The sequence below is a fragment of the Ictalurus furcatus genome, chromosome 8 (assembly GCF_023375685.1).
Source record: "Ictalurus furcatus strain D&B chromosome 8, Billie_1.0, whole genome shotgun sequence".
NCBI lineage: Eukaryota > Metazoa > Chordata > Actinopteri > Siluriformes > Ictaluridae > Ictalurus > Ictalurus furcatus.
The window spans coordinates 22,645,983-22,659,924 of record NC_071262.1 but is presented as its reverse complement, the minus strand read 5'-3'; positions in this window follow the sequence as shown (position 1 = coordinate 22,659,924).

Here is a 13,942-nt window from a genome sequence, read left to right as displayed (position 1 = left end):
TTTCACAATTAACGCAGATTTTCTGCATAGTTGTGCCAAGACGCATCATGTGACGTCATCACAACGAGCATTCAGCCAAAGCCCCTTTGATTCACGTGTATGGAACACGAGTATAGCTAAAAGGTCATCACTGTGAAAGACCGTACAAAAAAATTTCCTGCAATTGCAATTTTGATAATTCAAGTAATTTTCCATAAAAAAAAAAAAACCTCCTCAAATTGCATAAATCAAGTATTTTTGGCCGCAACAATCACAAATAAACTTCGCTAAATCCAGTATGAACTGGCTGTAAGTCTCAAAAAATGTTCAGAAACGACGTTCAGACTATCTGTTGCAGACCTACGATCCAAGCGCTGTTACACTTGTGCCGTTTTCGTTGCAGTGATAATATCAAGGCACTCGCTGGTGATATTGTTAACCTGGTAAAATTCTAAAAGAAGTAAATGTGCATTTTTATGTGGAAAGTATGAAGTCTATCATTTAAACTCGTCGTCGAGTAATTTAGCTCTTCCCTATAGCATTACCTCAGACTGGAGCACTGTGGACTTGCCAGCATACTTTTGGAAAACATTACAAGGAATTTTGTTAGCAAGTATTTCCATGGACGAGATGATATTCTGAGATATGCATGCATTAGCTTGTAAAATAAAGCAGTGTCTTGTGAAAAACACACCCCATGGTCAATAGATACAGAAAAAGCATGAAAGGTGATCATATGAATAAGGGTAAACAGATAGAGATCTCTCTCTTGGTAACTGTTTGTTCAGGAACTACTTTATCCTGGACAGGGTGGCGGGGATCCGATTCCAGGAACACTTAGTGTGAGGTAGGAATATATTGTTTAATGAATGGGATGCCATCATATGCATGACATGCTCCATGCTCCATGCACACACACACACACACACACACACACACACACACACACACACACTTTCACACTTATAGGCAATTTAGAAATGCCAATCCACTATTTTTAGGAAAGCAGAGAACCTGGAGGAAACCGACATGGACACAGGAAGGACATGCGAAACTCCACATGTGAAGAACCTGGCTGCTCCCTGTTGCTCATCCAAGCCGTATGCAACACATCAAGACACGCTTCCAAATTTCTCACTTACTCCAAGGTTGCTGAGCCAAGCAGCATCCATCAACCACACACAGGACTCCGTTTAATATCGGTCCTCATCGTTACAAAAACACTTAAGTGCACAAGGGCTTAACACTTCACCTGAGTCACAAGGAGAGAAAAAAAAACCCATCAGCAGATCTCACACACCTGTTCCACAGAAGCCCAAAGGATCTTATTGTTCTCCAGACTTGGCTGGAAGGCAGAAATGTCGATGGCACAAATACTAGCGCTCACTTCCAGGAGATGAATTCCTCCAGCAAGCATGAACAGAGAGTGAAGTAGAGCTCTGCCAGCTGCAATCCTGCTCTCATGCTCATGCTTTGGATGGTAGTTAGATAAATATATCAATTTAATGAATGATTAAAGAAAGGATCTGGTCTGCGTCTTGGTCTTATAGGGCAGGATAAAAATTCATTCCTTAGATTTATATAGTGCTTTTCTAGGCACTCAAAGCGCTTTACATTGTATGGGGGGGGGGGGGGGATCTCCTCAACCACCACCAGTGTGTAGCATCCACCTGGATGATGCGACGGCAGCCATAGTGCACCAGAACACCCACCACACACCAGCTAGTAGTGGAGAGGAGAGGAGAGAGATGTAGACAATTCAGGGATAAAAATGCAAGGCTGTCTTGGCATGTCTAATGCTTTTCAGGTGGATTTAGATTTATTTTTAGTCGTGCTATGGAAAGCATGTTGAGTTTTAGGAAGGTTTCATTGTCTCCTCATAGCAGCACAGTTTGAGTATGTTAGTGTTATGGACACCAAAAAGTTTTGGAGACATTCTAGTTTTCATTTTATACTTCGGTACTTCCGGGAACATTTTTGATGACTCAATCTGTACTTGTTTTGTGTTCATCCAATTAAATGCTCTCTAGAACGTATGTGTCCAACCCCCGGGGGCGTGGCTTGATCTACAGTAGGCGCTCATTAACAGTGAACATGGTTCATCAGTGTGTTTGTGGCTGTTTGGACTTTATTCATTCGGAAGTGGGTGGAGCTTGTGCAAGTTTTTGCAACCTCAGACTGATGAAGAATTCTTTCTCTACCGCGTCTCCATTTGTAAGAGTCAGTAGTGTAATTTTATCTATCAGTCAGACACGTCAGATGTCTCCTACGGTTCTCCGTCATCATCGGCAGCGCTGGCGCTTGGCCTTGGCTCTAACATGTACGCCATATCCCCAAAAACACTCAGCGTCTCGTCATATACGATATCGCCCTAGTTAAAGCGTGTGAAGGCGACAGTGAGAAATCTTCCACAGCTGTCTCATTCAAGTCTTCGCCGTTGTCCATATTTAGCTCGTTCACTAAGCTACTGTCAGGTTTGTTTGGATTCTCTGTTTCAGAAGGAAATACATTATGGGGACTTTTAATAGACTACACTTTCAAATAGTGTCCTCAGTGTCTGAATTTGGTCCAGTTTCTGTCCCTGTATAGTAAACAGTGAATGAGTGAGGCAGTGATTTCAGTCTGTCGGTGGTGTGTACAGAAGAACAAGTGCATCTCTGAGATTCACACACACACTTTTAAAAGTTAAGACTCTTTTCAAGGGAGCAGTGTTTAAGTAACTGCTGCTGATAAGCCTACTCCCTGGTATTCCTCTGCCGTGGCTCGCTGCACGGTGTGGGAGGAAGTGAGTCGTGCATTAACGTTCCTCTGGAATGCAAAAAAGTAGGGAATCCATCCAGGATGCTCCTTTCCCCTGCTGGAACTCGCTCATTCTGTCACTGAGATCAATGTGGTATCACCTCTCTGCGAAGGAACAAGGCCCTGAAGGTCAGGAGTTCTCCAGATATTTCTGGCTCCGCTCTGGACGATACACTTTCCCAGCCATTTCGCACCTGCCTGTCTTTTTTCCACTCATCTGTTTTGCCTTTTCAGAAGAGAAAGTGAGTGGAATGTGCGAGTGTGAAATGGTCAAACGTTCACTTGCCTGTCCTAAGTCGCAGTTGGACTTGTGATGACCCTGCAGCCTTCAGTCTCAGTCACGGGGCGGGACAGTCTCAGTCTTCAGTCTTTTATATTTAAAATGAAAGGATAGATAGTGTCTAAAAATCTTATTAAAAGTTGAAGGATCCAGACAAAAATGTAGCCAAGTCTAAATTCTTCAGTACTAAATAGTAAATGTATTGATTTGCATTTTAAAGACAAGCCACCATTTTGACTGAAAACATCATTCACTCTCTGTGAGACTACAATATTGACCGTTAGCTAGATTTTCATCCTGCTGCCTAACCAGTTATGTTAGCTACTGGAATTGATGCTTAGCAAAGAAAACAAGCTAGGTTAGTAAATATAACCAGTTGATGTTAGCAAATTAGCAAAACTCAACTAAAAAAAACCCCTCCAGATCATTTTTCAAATTAGATAGAGTTCACGACTTCGAGGGAGGTAAAGGAAACGCCTCATTTTATACGACTCTTTTTTTTTTACTCCAGCATATTGAAACTTTTTACCGAGGTAGGGCTAGGGCACTCATCCTCAGGTTCATGACTACAGTCTGGTTTATTGTCCATCGTCAGATCCACGGATAGCTGTAGCACTAAATGCATTGTGTAGCATGAGAAGGTCACCACAGATGACATTGATGAAGCTGACTGGATGCTAAACGAAGCCCATTTGATTCAGGTATAGTGTACAGTCATTGGCTGGATGAGAGAAGAAGAGACCTTCGAGATTTGTAGTGAGTACTTTTAAGGTCTGAAGGAAAATCCATCCATCCATTTTCTGTACCGCTTCTCCTTCACAGGGTTGCAGGGAGCCTGGAGCCTATCCCAGGGAACTCGGGGCACAAGGCGGGGGGACACTATGGATGGGTGCCAACCTATCGCAAGGCACAATTGCACAACCATTCATGCATTATGGAAAATTGGGAAATGCCAAACAGCCTACAGTGCATGTTTTTGGACTGGGGGAGGAAACTGGAGTACCCAGAGGAAACCTCCAAAGCACATGGAGAACATGTAAACTCAGGAATCAAACCCCCAACCCCGGAGGTGTGAGGCAAACTTAATAATCACTAAGCCACTGTGCACCCTCAAAAGGTGTAATGGTAAGATGTAAAAGGGCTTTTTTTTCCCCTTGGGAAAGTGAAAATATTCATTTTACACTCAAGTATACAGTATATACCTATTAGTGTATAAACAAAGTAAAATAACCAGGAGCCCTTAAAAGTAAAACTTGCCATGTGACTTCAAGACAGCGTATACATTATACATGGTACTCTTACACTTTCAAAATAAGATCTATTATCTGTACACACCTTAACCCTACATTCACATTAGCAACGTGTGAGACATTTGCACTCTACATGAGCACTCACAACTTTAGTTCTTACCTGCAATTCGTTCTCATTTACTGTTCGACGCAGAAAAAGAAAAAAACAGAAGAAAAATCGACTTTTTGTTCACCAAGGAAAATATTCTTACATTTCATCATAGACATTTAGTTGAAATGTGAATTTATTTAGACACTGTTACATATTCAACACTGTCACTGTGCATTATGGGTAATAATTTCATGATCTATCCAAGGAATATGAGAATTCACACAAGAACGTGGAATAGAAGAGATCCAAAACGCTGTAAAGTCGTCTGTGTTTTGATTCCTAGATTCAGGAAAGGTGTGTATCTAAGCCCTCTTCTCGTTCCACAAACTTCTCGTTAAAGCACATAAGCGAGGACACGTTCATGACCATAAAAGGAAGACGTGCGTCTGTGTTTGGGACATTTATTAGCTCATAAAGCGACTGTTATCCTTCTAATTGTTTCTACCCAACCAGCACATTATGTTATCTTGCACGCTGTAGTATATATTTTTTTATAATATTAGCATATTTATTTATATATGGGAAACAATTTGACATTTTCATTCAGTGAGGTGATGCTTGCTGATGTAAATGGTCTGCACTTATATAGCACTTTTTTCCAAAGCGCTTTACACTGTGTCTCATTCACCCATTCACACACACACTCACACACCAATGGTAGCAGAGCTGCCATGCAAGGCGCTAACTTGCCATCGGGAGCAACTTGGGGTTCAGTGTCTTGCCCAAGGACACTTCGGCATGTGGAGTCATGTGGGCCGGGAATCAAACCGCCAACCCTACGATTAGTGGACAACCCGCTGTACCACCTGACCCACAGCTGCCTTGATATAATGTTTAAATAGTTCTAGATTATGAATGCACCGATACTAATACTGGTATAACATATTGCTCCAATATAAATGCGCGCCATTTACTAATATTTTCCTTAAAAAATACTGGCATACCAACATGCGATACCATGTGATACTATGAGGTGAGGTAAGTCTCATGTACGTTGCAGTGCTAATTAACAGACGACAGGAAATGACAGCGATCTGCACGAAAACCACGATTCATTATTCAAACAAAGCATAGCAGACTGTAAACTGCTCTGTGAAAATATCACGAGGAGGAACTACAGTAAAAGTAACCCGATAAAACGTCTTACATATATATCTAACAAAACTCAGAACAAGGACTTCATTGCTAGCAGCGCACATTGGCTAGTCTGGAAAAAATGCCTACAGTCGATGCTAGGTGAGTGAAAACAACAGCTCGTACGTATGTTCCAGCACATTGTTCTTAAAGATCTGCCGCAATCGGTCATCGACAACAAGGAGGTCAGACACAATGAAAACAAAAACGTACTTTATTTACAGCTGCACAGAAGCGACGTGAAAAAAGACACCTGCTCTTCTTGATCTAAGCTAACTAATATTGCTAGCTCATGTACTTCATTAGCATTAGCATGAACACACACGTGTGTAAACATAAACAGAGCTAAATACGAGTCCACAGTGACATCCCAGATTGATTAACACTACAGAGGTTACTCATTCCCACATCAATAAAGCTATAGGTATTCACACTTGTACTTGGTCTAAAGAGAAAGGCTATTGATGCATTAAAAGATGCTAGTAAGTGGCTGAAATTCCTTCCCCAGAGAATTACTGGTGTAGTTATTGTAATGAACACCACGTCTCAGTGAGTGGCTCAAACAGACAACACGGGAATTCTTCACTCTGATTGAAGTCAGATGTAGCAGTCGAACAAAAGAAAAAGAAAAACAACGAGTAAATTACATAGCGTTTTGTTCATTTGTCAAAGGCTTTTATTTAAAGTGACTTAGAATTACGGGCGTGGCCTGGTTCTGTGGATCCTAACCAGGATAAAGCGTTTACTAAAGATAAATGAATGAAGGAAACGTGAATGATTTCTTAATCAAGTGGACGAGATGCATAAAGCAGTATATTGCCTCCACGTTGCTACATCTGCTTCCAGTGTAGAAGGCTGTCCTGGCAGTGCTCTACACACACACACACACACACACACACACACACACATGCTAAGGTAGTGAGGAAATCTGTTTATTCATGGAACATCACACAGTTTGGTGTTTGTTTGCTTCCCTTCTGCTGGTCATTTCTGTGAAAAGTGAGGGATTGAGGCTCTGAGACTCTCTGTATTAACAGTGGAATAAGAATACTATACACACACACACACACACACACACACACACACACACACACACACACCAGTACAGTGTACTGAGTATTGTAGGTGTGTTATGGATTACAGGACAATGGTTTCTCGATGACTGATGAGTGTATTTATTTCCATTTCGGAGCATTTTTCAAAGGTACAGTCTGCACATTTGGACGTGACCCACTCCTTCCAGCGTGGAGAGATAGGAAACAGGACCGTGTACAATGGCAGGAAGCGGAAACTGTAAGACAGCCTTGTTAAACAGAGCAGGCAGTGTGACCGAGGTGCTGAGAAGCAACGAGGCTTGCAGTTTCATGAAAAATAATGTATTCATTTCTTCTAGAGCCATCATTTTTTTATCTTAATCACTCGGACCCCGGTGTTCTGGCGGAACTCGCAGCGGCTCAGAAGGCCACCAGGACAGACCCGAACCTTGTGTTGTTTTTTTCGCATGAACCTGTTAGTCTGCTTGTCGAGTCTGAATCAGCACGAATTTGATTCTTCTGATTCTGTTTGGTTTGGTTCGTTTTCAACCTGCACGTAATCGGAAAGCAAAAAAACGTTGGCGAAGGCTCATACAACTTCCTTGTTCATTCATTGGTCAGAAATACGGTGACAAAAAGAGGTGTGTAGGAATTGGAAAAAAGTCACCCGAGCACAAAGAGCAAAGAGGCTGATGGAGCTAAATAAACAATTCGATAATTATATAAACAACTAATTTAAAATATGTGTTTTTGTTCATCAGTCCAAATCTTCAGACATTTCTGTGTGCTACAGCTCTGTCCTTGCTGGAAAAAAAAATACAATAGAAACCATCACAGAAATTCCAGTAGTTTCCTCTGCAAATACCATTACAAACCATCAGCTAACCATTAAAACCATTACCATTTCTGGTCCTTAATGGCACTGACTAGACATAACATGCCACCAATAGAAGGCAACAAATTACTAGTAGAGACCCACAGGGATCATTGCAGTTTCCATTAAAACCCATACAATTTCCATTACACCCATAAAAACCATTAAAAATTCTATAAGGGTTTCTATTGTTTTGTTTTGTTTTTTCAGCAGGAGGCTCAGTTTAGCAGCTTCTGTTTATAAAAATAACAACAACAACAACAACAACAACAAAACAAATTGCATGTTTGATTCACTTCCTGCAAGTGAGTCGATTCAGAGTTGAATCTCTTCCTAAACTGAGTTATCCTGAACGCTATGTACAGTATACATGAAAGAACCCTCGGCCCGTTAATGCCACTTCTCCCATGGCTTCAGGGCGTCATTAGTGAGCGCTCATGCTGGCTTGTGTCCTTTTAACACTCTTTCATGACCCAACTGTTATGAGAAAAGCTCATATCTTTAACATGGTTTGTCAGATTTTTAGTGCATTTTAGCAGTCGCTCCCAAACGCAGAAAATGCCAGGGGGTGTAAAGGGGAGTGTCAGTCTTTAATTTACGCTATCTCACCTGTCAAAACCTGTGGATTTATGACATTTCTGTGTGCGGATGATAAAGTCATACCAATTTCTATTGCTTGGTAGAGGGTCTGTAAAGGTTTGTAATGACTGGGAATAGTATTGCGCGTATGTTTTTCCCGATGATTCGAATGGGCACATTCTGACACATTTTATGTTTTTTTTTTATTATTATTATTCAGATTTAAAGATTTCCTACAGGACTCTGATCTTAGCATAATAGTTTATGATTTAATAGTGATTTAAATTACCGTTTATAATCACCACGGTTATCTAGACACAACCAGTTATATACTGTAATCCAATTAATCTGAATAAAAAAAGGTGTAATGTATTCGATTCTGATGGCAGAATGTTTAATGGAAACCTTTACAAATGGCTCCTTTTTTTGTTTGTTGTTGGTTTTTTTTTTTTGTTTTTTTTTATAAATTTTTACACAGTGATACGTTATATCCATCATGCATATACCACAGCACTGTTGATCCTGATTGGCCAGAGGGTATTGATTAATTTTCTATAACAGCAGCTCTGACAGTAGTGCAGCTGCAAATCACAGGTTTAATTTATTTATGGAAGGAGTTTATTTATGGAAGGAGTCTCTAGTGTCATTCTTTAATAAATAGACAGTTGTGATCCTTGACAAATTGACGTAGTATAAGATTAATTCAATAGTTCAGGACATGCAGTTATTGGAAAATAATCAACTTTATGGAGGGTCACACCCTGTAGTTGATTATTTTCCTTTAACAGCATGACACAGAGGGTATTATTCCTCCCTAGTTTCTCCTCTGTGCAATCCTCCCTGCTGATAAGAGATATTTTTAAAACTCCCACTGCTTTTCCAGTCATTTTTAAAGAATCTGGAAACCGCATGAGCTATGAATCCTAAACCACGTACTGAGACAGGTATCTCTGCAGCAGGGTGTGGCTCATCCCTGAGAGAGAGAGAGAGAGAGAGAGAGAGAGAGTAAGAAATAGCTAATGAACCAGAGAAAGGAGAGAGAGGAAGAGAAGGAAAGAAGTAGAGAGAGAGAAAGGAGAACTGTTAGCAAAGGAGAGAGAGACAAAAAGAAAAGAAGAGAGACAGAGAGAAAGAAAAGGGGAGAGAGAGACAAGGACAGTGAGAAAGAGAGACAACAGGAGATAGATATAGAAGGAGTGAGAGAGAGAGACAGAAAGAGATGGAGAGAGTGAAAGAGAAGGCAAGGGAGACCGAACGAATGAGAGAGACCGAGACACAAAGAGAAGGAGAAACAGAAAGGCAGAAGGAGAGAGACAGAGACAAGAAGAGAGACAGAAAGAGACGGAGAGAGTGAAAGAGAAGGCAAGGGAGACCGAACGAATGAGAGAGACAGAGACACAAAGAGAAGGAGAAACAGAAAGGCAGAAGGAGAGAAAGAGAGACAAGAAGAGAGACAGAAAGAGACGGAGAGAGTGAAAGAGAAGGCAAGAGAGACAGAAAGATTGAGAGAGACAGACACAACGAGAAGGAGAGAGAGAATGAAAGAGATAGATACAGAAAGAGGAGAGACAGACACAAAGAGATGGAAAGAGTGAAAGAGAAGGCAAGGGAGACAGAAAGAATGAGAGAGACAGAGACAGAAGGAAAGAGAAGGAGAGAGAGACAAGAAGAGAGACAAAGACAAGGAGAATGAAGGAGAGAGAGAGAGAAAGAAGGAGAGAGCCAGAGAGGGAGGTGATGTAAACCACAGATTAGTGTCTATCTGATGGATGAACCCAGAATAATAGGAATAAAAGAAGTGCAGAAGAGGAGTGTAAAAGAGGAGTGTAGAAGAGGAGTGTAAAAGAGGAGTGTAGAAGAGGAGTGTATGGACTGGATGACAGTCGGAGGAAAGGAATTGCAGCTATTATGTAAAGAAGGGTTCTGCACAGTGCCAGCGCCTGCTTTCCCCCAGGCCTCGGCTCACATCGAGCATGCCCAGGCCATTAGACACAACCTCGAGTGAGTCATTCCCTAAAACCTTCACATAAACACCGAGCTTCTGATCGAGAGACACACGCGCAGCACGTGTCACGTGCACACAAAAAAAGCATATTAACCTGTAGTAAAAGGAAAACATGAATTATGAGACGTGTGAGGTGTCAGCATCGTCAAAAGTGGAATCACCGAAGCTCCACGGACCGGTTTTTACTAACCGCATGAGAGACCATAGATATTCTTTCAGGCCTTGGGGGGGTTGGAGAACAGAGAAAACGTCTGAGAGGGTTTCTAAAGGGAGTCTTGATTAAAAAGCAAGCGACTGAGTGACTTTCATGAATCAGGAACCTGGAGGCTGAGTCGGGTTCCAGCTGATGTTTATTCCTCAGCCCACGCCACGCCCATTTCCTCACCTGTTTTTCTCCTTTTGCAGACGTTTCTCCACATGTTCCTCTCCTGAGCGTGTCCTGAACACAGCAGCTGCTCGACTGAGTCGATTAAAAAAAACACCTTACGTTCAATTTGTTTATAAGTATGGAAGAGCGCCCCCTGCAGAAATACTGATGTAAAAGTGCACTCTCAGGGACCAAAAGGGTTCCTCAAGGGTTCTTTTTATAGTTAAAGGTTCTTATCTTCTGAAAAATGTCACACAAATAACCTTTCAGTGTTCCATAAATTAAAGAGGTTTAAATCTTTTCCTGGGAATGCATTTGCAAAAGTAAACGATGCATGAGGAGAAGGTTGAAGAGTAACACTCTTTTAAAAAAAGAATGGGTTCCTTTCCTCAAGGGTTTCTTCAACCCATTAATAAGAGGAAATCCACTGTTGTAGGGTTCTACGGTTCTAGGAGTCGTCACCTAGGTTCCACGATATTGAGACGGGGTCAGTTCCCCGAGCTAAAAAAAAAAAATGTAGAAATTTTCAGAAAGTTTGTTTTGGTAAACTAATTAACCAAGTCAATTCCACTAATTATTTACAGACCCCCAGGGCCATATTCTGATTTCCTTGGTGAGTTTGCAGATTCTATCTCGAACCTGGTTGTTTCTCTAGACAAAGAATTAATTGTTGCCAACTTTAATATTCATTTTGATAACCCGGAAGACGCTCTGAGAACAGCAGTTGTGTCCATTCTAGATTCAGTAGCGGTTAATCAGAACGTAATAGGATCCACTCATAGTGGAGGCCACACTCTTCACCTGATACTAACATACGGATTAAATATAGAAATTATAGTCACAATTCCGCAGTCTGAAGCTAACTCAGACCATTATCTCATCTCGTTTAAATTGCGTATTGATCATAATACATGCATCTTGCCACGTTACAGCGTCAAACATACATTCACGTCAGCTACTGCACAGAGTTTTATCAATGACCTCGCAGAGATATTAACTATGATTGGATCACCATCTGATCCCAAAGAACTTGATCAGATCAGGCGATTGAATGTTTAGAGTCAACGCTCTGCTACACGCTAGATAAGGTAGCTCCAGTTATGAACAGTTATGCTATGTGACTACAATTGCTATTATACCTTTAGTACTGCAATTACCACAAACGGTTTTGCACTCAAGTCTCCATCAGTGAACAGTGGAGAAGTTCAACAAAACAGACTTCATGTAAAAACTGTAATGAATTTTCCTGGTTACACAACTGCACTGTTTGGCCAAGTCGTATTAGCACATTTATAGAAGGGATTTACTTATTTATAATCGCACTATCCGTTGTTACTCCCTTGAGGATGGGTTCCCTTTTGAGTCTGGTTCCTCTCAAGGTTTCTTCCTTACAGCGGAAGAACTCAGGGAGTTTTTCATTGCCACCGTCGCCTCTGGCTTGCTCATTAGGGAGAAATTCATACATTTAGAATCTATATCCTGAATTGATCTGTTTCTGTAAAGCTGCTTTGGGACAATTTCCATTGTTAAAAGTGCTATACAAATACAACTGAATTGAATTTTTCTCCTACAGGGACAAAGCACTCGGAGTGCTAGGTTTAACTTGTAATTGAAAAAAATATGTTTAAGGCAAGTGTTGAGGCAGGGGTACCACGGTTTTAAAAAAGGGTTCCTTGAGAGATTTGTGGGGTTCTCGCTTGATTAAGGGGTTCTACTTAGAACCTTTGGAGAAAACAAAACTTGTAGGATTTTTCAACAAAGCGGGACAAAGTAAAGGACTGTAAGAGCACTAGATAAAAAAAAATTCTCGAAGAGTGTAAGAAGTCTATCTATCTATCTATCTATCTATCTGTCTATCTACCTAGTTTCGTCACTTTCAGTGTTCATTCTTTCAGAACCACTGTAGAATTAGTTGCATATATATATATATATATATATATATATATATATATATATATATATATATATATATATATATATATATATGCACACAAACACACACATACACACACACACATGTACACAGTGGTGATTAATTAGGGAAAGTATGCACTGGTAACAGGAGAGTCTGACGTTCTACCTTCCCGTCTTTGTTTCTGTACTCCACTTATATGTGCAAGCAAGGATCAGTTACTACTGCTGGGGCAGATAGCGATCAGGGGTCAGAAGGTAAACCCCGATCCCTGTTCACAGCCTGTTGAGTGAGGAATAAAACAAAACATGGCATGCTCTTTACAGAAAATAATCAACAATGAGAGTTAATGTTACCACCCTGAAGTCCAAAAAAGTGTTTTATTCCTCTTAAACCACAGCCATTTGTCCAAAGATGGCATTGTTTTTTTTTAAATTAAAGAACGATATTTTGTCAATTTTTATCCATTTATAGTTACATTTAATGTTGCACATCTGAGAAACGGCTCTTATTCACTAACGTCACAACCATTACAGCCTCTCTTTTTTCTCTTTATTAAATATAATCATTTGAGGGGGGAAAAAACACAGCTTGCCATGTTACACAGAAACCACAAATCACTGACACTGGAGACTCCTTCCATAAATGTTAAATAAATAAACATCTCCTTACAGAAAACTTCACCATATAATATATTTAAAGCGTAATGTATTTAATATAAACCTGGGATTTGCAGCTGCACTACTGCCCAAGCTGCTGGTATAGATTAATCCGACCAATAATAATTAATCCGACCAATCAGAATCCAGAATTCATTTCTCCAAAGACACTAAGTGTATTGATACCAAACTATGCTAGTATTATCGTTCGTATTGTTAACTTAGGAACTCTTTTGAATGACTAGCATAGATTTTTCCAGAATTCAGCTGTGTGTGTGTGTGTGTGGTTGGGGGGGGGGGGGTTTGAGGGGTATGGCTTGACTAGCCTTTCTACAGCACTAGCACTGCACTAAAAACGGCAGAAACGCTTTGCATCTGGTTCTCGTTGACCACAGGCAAATCAGCACATCGTCTAATCCGAGAGCAGCCAGAGCAGGAGCAGGAGCAGGAGAGCAAAGCAGCCGTTTTAGGAGGGTGAGCGAGTTCTGGTGTGTGTGTGTGTTAATGTGCTTGGCATGGAAACCACCATGCAAATCGGTGACATCGAAGGAAAGAATTCCCTCCTGGAAAACTCCGCCCTAAAATACATGGGGCGATCTGAGGGGACTGGGACTGAAGGGCGAGCCTCTACAGTAGCATTCTACACAAAGAGGTAAGGTGACAGGAAACGGCGTCACGTTCTTCAGCCGGCTGCCACTGAAAAACAATAGGAGCTCATTCGAAGCGGGCTTCCTTGAATTGTGCGAGTTTCCACATTCATGTCAAAACATAACATACCGTGCTTGCCTTTTTCCATGAGTGCCTTACGATGGGGTGCGTGCTTCTCTTTAGCTCTACGAAAAGGGATCGAACCGAAACTGCAGCACCAGCATGTACCACAAATAAATGAAGGGCATTTATTATACTGTAGCTCTAGAAA